The sequence below is a fragment of the Myotis brandtii genome, unplaced genomic scaffold (genome assembly GCF_000412655.1).
Source record: "Myotis brandtii unplaced genomic scaffold, ASM41265v1 scaffold333, whole genome shotgun sequence".
NCBI classification, from domain to species: domain Eukaryota; kingdom Metazoa; phylum Chordata; class Mammalia; order Chiroptera; family Vespertilionidae; genus Myotis; species Myotis brandtii.
The window spans coordinates 373557-381658 of NW_005362842.1; the positions used below are offsets into that span (position 1 = coordinate 373557).

Sequence of the window (8102 nt, forward strand, 5' to 3'; positions counted from 1 at the left end):
ATCAGGGTGGGGGTCCCGCTTGGGTGCCTGGCCAGCCTGGGTGAGGGGCTGATGGCTGTTTTCAGGCTGCCCGCACCCCCTTCAGGGTGGGGGTCCCCACTGGGGTGCCTGGCCAGTCTGGGTGAGGGGCTGAGGGCCGTTTTCAGGGCTGGCCGGGACTGAAGCTCCCAGCCTCTCCTTTTTTTCTTTTTTTTTTAATTCTGGGATTTATTTACCTTCTATAATTGAAACATTGTTGCCGTCACTGGCGCTCCCAGCTCCAAGGCCGGGGCTGGCTGAAAGCAGGTATCTTGGGTTTGTTTAGCTTCTATAATTGAAACTTAGTTGCTTTCAGAGCTCAGAGCCGGGCAGCAGCAGGCGAGAAACCTTGGCTTTCTCCATCACTGGAGCAAACAAGCCTCCTGCTCGCTTCAGCTGCGTGGCTGCCGGCCGCCATCTTGGTTGGCAGTTAATTTGCATATCACCCTGATTAGCCAATGGGAAGCGTAGCGGAGGTACGGTTAATTACCCTTTTTGTCTTTTATTAGATAGGATTTTGTGTTGTGTGCAACTGATCCTAGGCCTGTCTGATAAATTTGACATCTCTCCCTTCTACTCAGCTATCCTAGAAGATCAGAATCAGCAGAGACCTTAGTTATTCTGGAGTCCACAGGGCCAGGGGCAAAATCTGGACCACATACACCTACATAGGTTACCCCATGAGCTAGGTATGGATGTGGGTTATCCCTAAGCTAGGTATATATGTGAGTTATCCTATGAGTTAGATATATATGTGAATTATCCTATGAATTAGGTATGTCTATGTGTTAACCTATGAGCTTGGTATTATATGTGTTATCCCCACTTAACAGATGAGGAATTTGAGGCTCAGAGAACTTGTCCCAGGTCACAGACTCCAAACTGTCTGCATTCCATACTTACTCTGTCAGCATTTGCGTTTGCAACCCTTGATTTCCCAACCACTTGCCAGGAGGTTTGCAGAGGAAAACAACAGAACAAGGAGGAAGACATACTTGCTGACCTTTGTCAGATTGTAGCACATCGGTGGCGCTGACTCCCTGCTGCACTGGGAGCAAACCAACTGGAGAGCGGGGGTTTTCTCCACACCCTCGGTGCCTGGTGCAGGGCCAGCCTAGGGAGCTGTGTGCTGAGTGAATGAAGTGACCCACCTTTAGGTGGTGCAAACCCAGGGCTCTGCCCGCAGACCTGGCCACTGTCCGACCTTCCGTGCTTTCTCCTGGATACTGACAGAGGTCAAGAGCACAGGCGCTGATGTCTGGCTTATTCACACCTACATTCCTGCTTCATCTCTCACTAGCTGTGACCACTTTGAGCCTTGGTTTCTTCACCAGCGAATGGGGCTGATCATGGTGCCTCACAGGGCTGCTGGGAGGACTAGATGAGATTATGCAAATCCCTTCTGGCGACCAACTTGAGCAGTAGTAGCTGTTACTGTGACACATGCTCTGTATGAGTGTGTGGGGTGGGGACGGATTAATTTGCCCCGTGTCTTAAAATCCTTCTCCTTATGCATCGACTTGCCCTCCCTTGACCCAATGCAGCCTGAGCTCTGCACAGACTGGACACAGGTCACGCTCAGGTGAAGGCTTCCCATATATCTCAGGAGCTGGGGGCCAATGACCTGAATTGCCCAATGACATCCTTCATCCCAACAACACATAACAAGCTCCTGCTCTCCACCAGGCCTGGGTCAGGACTGGAGATCAGGGATCATCGGACCCTGTCTTATCTTTGAAGACCATCTACCTGACTGGCACGGTTAGACAAGGGACATGACTCTCCGATACACAGAAGATGATGACAATAGATTTTTTTTAGGAAGGATTATGTGAGAGTTAGAATTCCTGTGTTAGAATTTGAGAATGTATCTCTCCCGTCTTCACATGTGAATGATGCTGTGTGGATGATACAGTGGAAAGCATCTCTCTCCATTCCTCCTCCAACTCTGTAGATATTGGCCCACTGTGTACTGGTGTGGAGAAGTTCAAGACCAGCCTGTGTCACCCACGGTCCTGGCAGGAACCAGGTGCTGCACCCAAACTGAGTAATTGAGGAGAGTTGAATAAAGGACTTATTTACAGTTGTCAAATGGATAAGATCTGAGGATCTCACGTACAACATGGTGACTGGTATAGTTGGTTGAGAACACTATTGTATAATTAAAATTTGCTAAGAGCAGAACTGAAGTGTTTTTACCCCCTTCCAAAAGAGGTAGGTATGTGAGGTGATGGGTATGTTCACTCGATGGGGAAATCCTTCCGCAATGTACACACAGGCCAAGTCATCACATGGTAGTTGAACTCCATGCAGTTCAATAAGGGGTTCTCCTATGGGCTTTCGGCGAGGTCAAGAACTGGCTCCTGTCCAAACAGGACCCGCAGGAGGAGGCGAAGCTCTGCAGCTGGATGGAGGGCCTGTCTGTGGGTCCCAACTTCCGGAAGGGTCTGAAGGATGGAATTATCCTATGCACACTCGTGAGTAAGCTCCTGCCCAACTCAGCCCCCACGATCAACCGCTCCATGCAACCTGGCACCAGCTAGTAAACCTCTCCAACTTCATCTAGACCACGGTCAGCTCCGGCACGAACTCCGTGGACCTGTTCAAGCTCAGGACCTTGAGAGTGGAAACGTGAAGCAGGTGCAGGTGTCTCGTCTGGCTCTGCAGAGTGGCGTGGACATCAGCATCAAGTACTCAGGGAAGCAGCGATGGAACTTCAATGACGCCACCATGAAGGCGGGCCAGTGCGTCACTGGGCTCCAGATGGGCACCAACAGTGTGCCAGCCAGTCAGGAAGACAGCATATGGCACGAGAAGAGATCTGCGTGACCCAAGAACCATATCCTGCCGCCCATGGGCCATTCATCCTCAGCCTGCCAATGGGCACCAACAAGTGTGCCAGCAGGTGGGCACGATGGCTCCCAGGACCCAGGGGCACATCTGTGATGCCAAGCTGGGGACCAACAACTGTGACAACTCCTCCTGTCTCTGCAGATGGGCTACACGCAGGGTGCCAACCAGAAGAGCCAGGTCTCTGGCCTGGGCTGGCAGGTATATGACCCCAAGTGCTTCCCATAAGGCCCAGTGCTGACGGAGCCGGCAACTGCCCAAGCCCAGGGAAGGCCCTGGAATACCCCCCTGCAGGCTACTGAGGTCCCCCTTGCAGGGTGTCTCCCCACATCATTGCCCATCTGGGATGTGGGGTTTTCTGTGTTTTCATCTTGTTTCTTTATGTGTTCAAGTGCTTGCAGCTGAGGGTCTGTGAAGGCCAGCCCCAGGCATGTGGGGTAGGAGTCACTGCCACGCACACCCAGGCAGCAAACTTCCCAGCAGCCTCTGGGGGAAGCTGTTTGGGGAAGAGGCCCATGGCGGGAGGGGAACTGGCTCCAAGCTTTCAGTTGCTTCGTCCTCTTTCCTTTTCTCTGCTTATCAGTTTGTGGTTTCTGTACCCACAGAAGTTTCAGGCAATTTTAACAAAAGTACAGTAGAACCTCATTTCTCGAACTTAATTCTGTTCGAAAACTGAATAATTTTTTCCCATTAAAATAATGTAAATCGAATGAATCCGTTCCAGGCCCCCGAGTGAATCCATTCCAGGCCCCCTGTTTCAACCTTTCACATATACAGTACATGCCTATTGTACTGTTTAATCTATAAATAAACACTTAAAAACAAAAAGGACATGAAATGAAAATTTAACAAAAAGGAAAGGAAATGTTCAGTACAAAGTGAAAACTTAACAATAATTATAAGCAGCAGCAAAAGCAAAAAAACACGAAAATATTCACAGCACATATCCTGAGATTTTAGCAGTGGTGAACTGGCTCATATTCGTGGATTCTCTCCTTTGTTTGTCACCTGAGAGATGGGTGACTGATCATACAGCATCAGCATGAAAGGGTTGTCAGGTTGAGAAGCGAATTGCTCAAGGTGGGAGGCGTTGGAGGAATGAGGTTCCACTGTGATTGGGGCGGGGATGGGGGATATTAACCAGCACTCCTATTATCTACTGCTGCCTAACAGCCTATCCCAAGACTTAATGACTTCAATTAACAGCCGTTCTATTACATTATATCTGCAGGTCAGGAATGTGGGGTTGGGTCAGGCGGCTGCTGTTCTGGTCTAACATGGCTTCGCTAACGTGTCTGGTCTCTTGGTGGGGGCGGCGGGAAGGCCGCGCTCAGCTGGGCAGTCCAGGGAGGGACTGCATGTGGATTCTCCAGTGGGGACTTCTCACATTGCGACTCAGGGTTCCCAGAGAGAATGTTCGAGAGGCCCCAGTGGAAGCGGCAAGGCTTCTTATGACCTAGACTCAAAGTCCAGAAATGTCAGGTTCACCACAGTCTATCAGGCAAACAAGTTACTCTTCCAGCCCAGGTAGAACAGGAGGAAGATTAGACTCCCTGTCACAGTGGAAGGAATAGCAAAGAACGCGTGTCACCTTGAATGGACCAGTACGTCACCCAGGTTGGCCAGTGTGTGAGGACTGTGCTGAAAAGTGAAGGGACTGATGTTGGAGAGGAACTTGAATGTCATGGCAGGGCCTGGGGAGGCAGCAATAAGGTAGAGAATAAGGTTCTAGACCAGGGGTGGGCAACCTTTTTGTGAGTGCGTGCCAAAACCAGCAAAATCTCTGACTCAAAATTCTTCTGCGTGCCAACCCTAACATTTTTGAGAACATGTTACGCCTACTTGATATCTCTTAAGGTGTACGTATGTGAAGAACCTTGAAGAAATAATAAAATTCATTCAAGCGACAAAAACACAGTATATGATGAGGAAAAGTACTTTTATTTTTTAATGTATACATGTACACTGATAGTCTGACAGAAAACTTTATGACTCCGTTTGATATTATCAGTGGGACTTTTGCTGCTGCATCACTGATGACAGAGATTTTACATCAGGTTTATATTTCGTGACCTTCAGAGATATGCATGAGCTACTACTTTCATCCGTCAGGCTACTCCTATTACGAGACTTAACAAAATTCATCACTGAGAACAAAGATTCACAAGTGTATGTGGATGAAACCAAAACACTGGTCAGATCTAGGAAGGCAGGGAGAGTTAAGGCAGAGGCATAGAAATTGCTCTTCCCCTCTCTCATCAATCCATGTCTATGGTCTTTAAGATAACTTGTTATGTAAAATTATTTATTTATCTAAGATGCACCTACACTGAATTTATCTGAAAAATAAAAAAGTCGGTATTAAGAAAAAAATTGTAAATGGAAGATTATAAGAGAGGGTTTCACATGCCAGCAAAAGTTACTGGCGTGCCAGGGGTTGCCCACCCCTGTTCTAGAGTCAGGTTCAAATGCAAATCCCAGCTGCCACTTGCAGCACAGGTACCAAGCAGGCTGCTCTTTTCTCGGAGCCTTGGTGTTCTCACCTGTAAAATGAGATCACTTCCTACTTTCCTACTTCACGATATTGCGGTAAAGATGAAATGCGATGGTGCTTATAAAGCGCTTCTCAGAGTACCTGCTCCAAGCATGTCTCAGTGAGCAGAGCTGCATGGTTTATCCTGAGTAGCACAGAGAGCCAGGAAAGGGTCTTAGCAAAACACTCTGGTTTCCACAGTGTGCCGGGAGAATCGGTTTACAGCCACCCAGTAAAGGCCTATCTTCCCTAACCAAGGACACAGTAGTAAATGGTTACACTTCTCCCAACCAGAGGCTAAGTAGCTCAAATCAGCCTACTCAGGGAGACAGATAACAGAAATCCAATAAATGCCATTCGTGCCAACCACACCCAAGGACAGATGAAGTTAAGGGAATAAATCTCATTTTGGCACATGGGCATAAAGCTGATGAATATTTTATTAGATCCTCCCCTAAGATCGCCCCTAAAATCCCCGTCTTTAGAAAACAGATAACCCTCAAGACAAAGACCCAGCGAGGGCTCTCTCTGGAGCACGCCATGCCTTTCTTCATTTTCAGGCATGCACCTTTCCTGTTCTCTCCTACACTCTGAGGGTCCCCAGGAGGCTTGCAACCAGGGGAGCAAAGGGCAGCGGCAGCTCGTCCCGGGCTCACCCCTGAGCCAGTCTCCTGGGCCCCCTTCTCTCTGACTTTTCAATGAGCCAGAGCAGCCCCGCCTGGACTCACTTCTTCCCTAGAATGTTTCTAGGCCAACGCAGGGCACCCCTAGGTTCTCTCCTGCTGCTGCTTCTACCCCAAGCCCTTCCTTTGTTTCACTGTCTCCTCAAAATCCCCTGGACTCATGTTGTGAAGTGTTTCCCACATGAAGCCAAGAACCCACACGTGCCCGAGGCAGACCCACTCTGGCGGTCCCTTTCCCGTGACACAGCAGCCCAGCCACTTGGGAATAAAAGATAGATTCCAGCTCAGTAGGTGCGGGGAGGGTCTGAGAGTCAGCAGGTGTAGTCAGCTCCCTGGTGACATCGATGCTGATGATTCCCGGCCACACTTTGAGAATATTGTTTCCAAATAAAAGTTTGATCCTGTCTTGCCTCCATTTAAAACCCTCCACAGCACGCTCAGGGGAAAGGCCTCACTCTGTCCCATAGTGACCTAGTTCTCACCGGATTTTCTAGCCGCTTGTCCTCCACTCTCCTGCCCTCTCTTTTCTCCTTATTTGTTATCAGTTTATTTATAATACTAGTGGTCCTGTGTACAAATTTTGTGCACGGGGGCGGGGTGTCCCTCAGCCTGGCCTGCACCCTCTCTAATCTGGGACCCCTCGGGGGATGTCGGGGGTTAACGCCTAAACCGGCAGTCGGACATCCCTCTCGCAATCCAGAACCGCTGGCTCCTAACCACTCACCTGCCTGCCTGCCTGATCGCCCCTAACCACTCTGCCTGCCGGCCTGCTCGCCCCCAACTGCCCCCCACTGCTGGCCTGTTCTCCCCCAACTGCCCCTCTTGCCAGCCTGCTCACCCCCAACTGCCTTCCCCTCTTGGCCTGATCGCCCCTAACCGCCTCTGCCTCACCATGGCTTTGTCCAGAAGGATGTCCGGAGGGTCTCCTGGTCTAATTAGCATATTACCCTTTTATTAGTATAGATCAGGGGTCCTCAAACTACGGCCCGCAGGCCACATGCAAATACAAATATTGTATTTGTTCCCGTTTTGTTTTTTTACTTCAAAATAAGATATGTGCAGTGTGCATAGGAATTTGTTCATAGTTTTTTTTTAACTATAGTCCGGCCCTCCAACGGTCTGAGGCACAGTGAACTGGCCCCCTGTTTAAAAAGTTTGAGGACCCCTGGTATAGATAATGAAATGAAACGAAACCACCATCCCACCCAAGCACTGGAACATGACCAGTAACCTGAATGTACCTGTATGCGCCTCCCCTCTCCTGAGTTGTGATAACCACTCTTCTTCAGTTTCTTTCTCTCTTTCCCTTGATTTAAAACATTTTCTCCCAAATACATGTGTCTAAACATGCATATTTTTGGTTTTGCTTTTATTATACATTCTATGAGTTACATCATGGCCCATGTAGTTTTGTGCGACTTTTTCCCTCCACACTGTTTCTTAGATCGATGTGGTGCTGTTTGCAACTGAAGTTCATTCCATTTCACTGCTGTATTCTATTCCGTGGCGTGAGTATTCCAGAGTTATTTGCCCACTCGCTGTGGACGGGCCTTTGGGTTTCCCATGTTTTTGTCATTACAGCGGGGCACAGTGTGAACACTCTCAGGCTTCCCTCTTCCACTCCACTCCCTTCACCTGGCACGCTCCTTCAGGTCCTCAGACAAGCCTTCCCCGACCTGCAGGCCACGGGTGGTCCCCATACAGCTCCCTAATTACACACTCGTGTTGTGTGATTACGTGATGAGCGCTGGTAGCCCGGGTAGAGAGCAAGCCCCACAAGGTTTGTGATGCTCACGGGCTCCCAGATTCCAGCTCGGGCCTGGCACTCTGTACGCACCCAGGCCGCAGAGCCGCGCCTAGAGGCTGGAGCCTGAGCCCGCAGGTGGCTGCAACCCCAAGTCCCAGGGCCAGTGTTTGGGGGTGGGGGGGCCAAGGAGTTGAGGGGCCCTGTGTTTGTTCCCATTGCTGGGCCTGAATTCCAGGAAAAGCACAGCTGGGGACAGCGAGGCGGGGCGGGG

At 49.8% G+C, this 8102-nt stretch overlaps 1 pseudogene; it reads left to right on the top strand.

The window, feature by feature from the left end:
* Positions 1-3170, top strand: part of LOC102250740 — a 7846-nt pseudogene extending 4676 nt beyond the window's left edge.
* The last annotated feature ends 4932 nt before the right edge of the window (positions 3171-8102 follow it).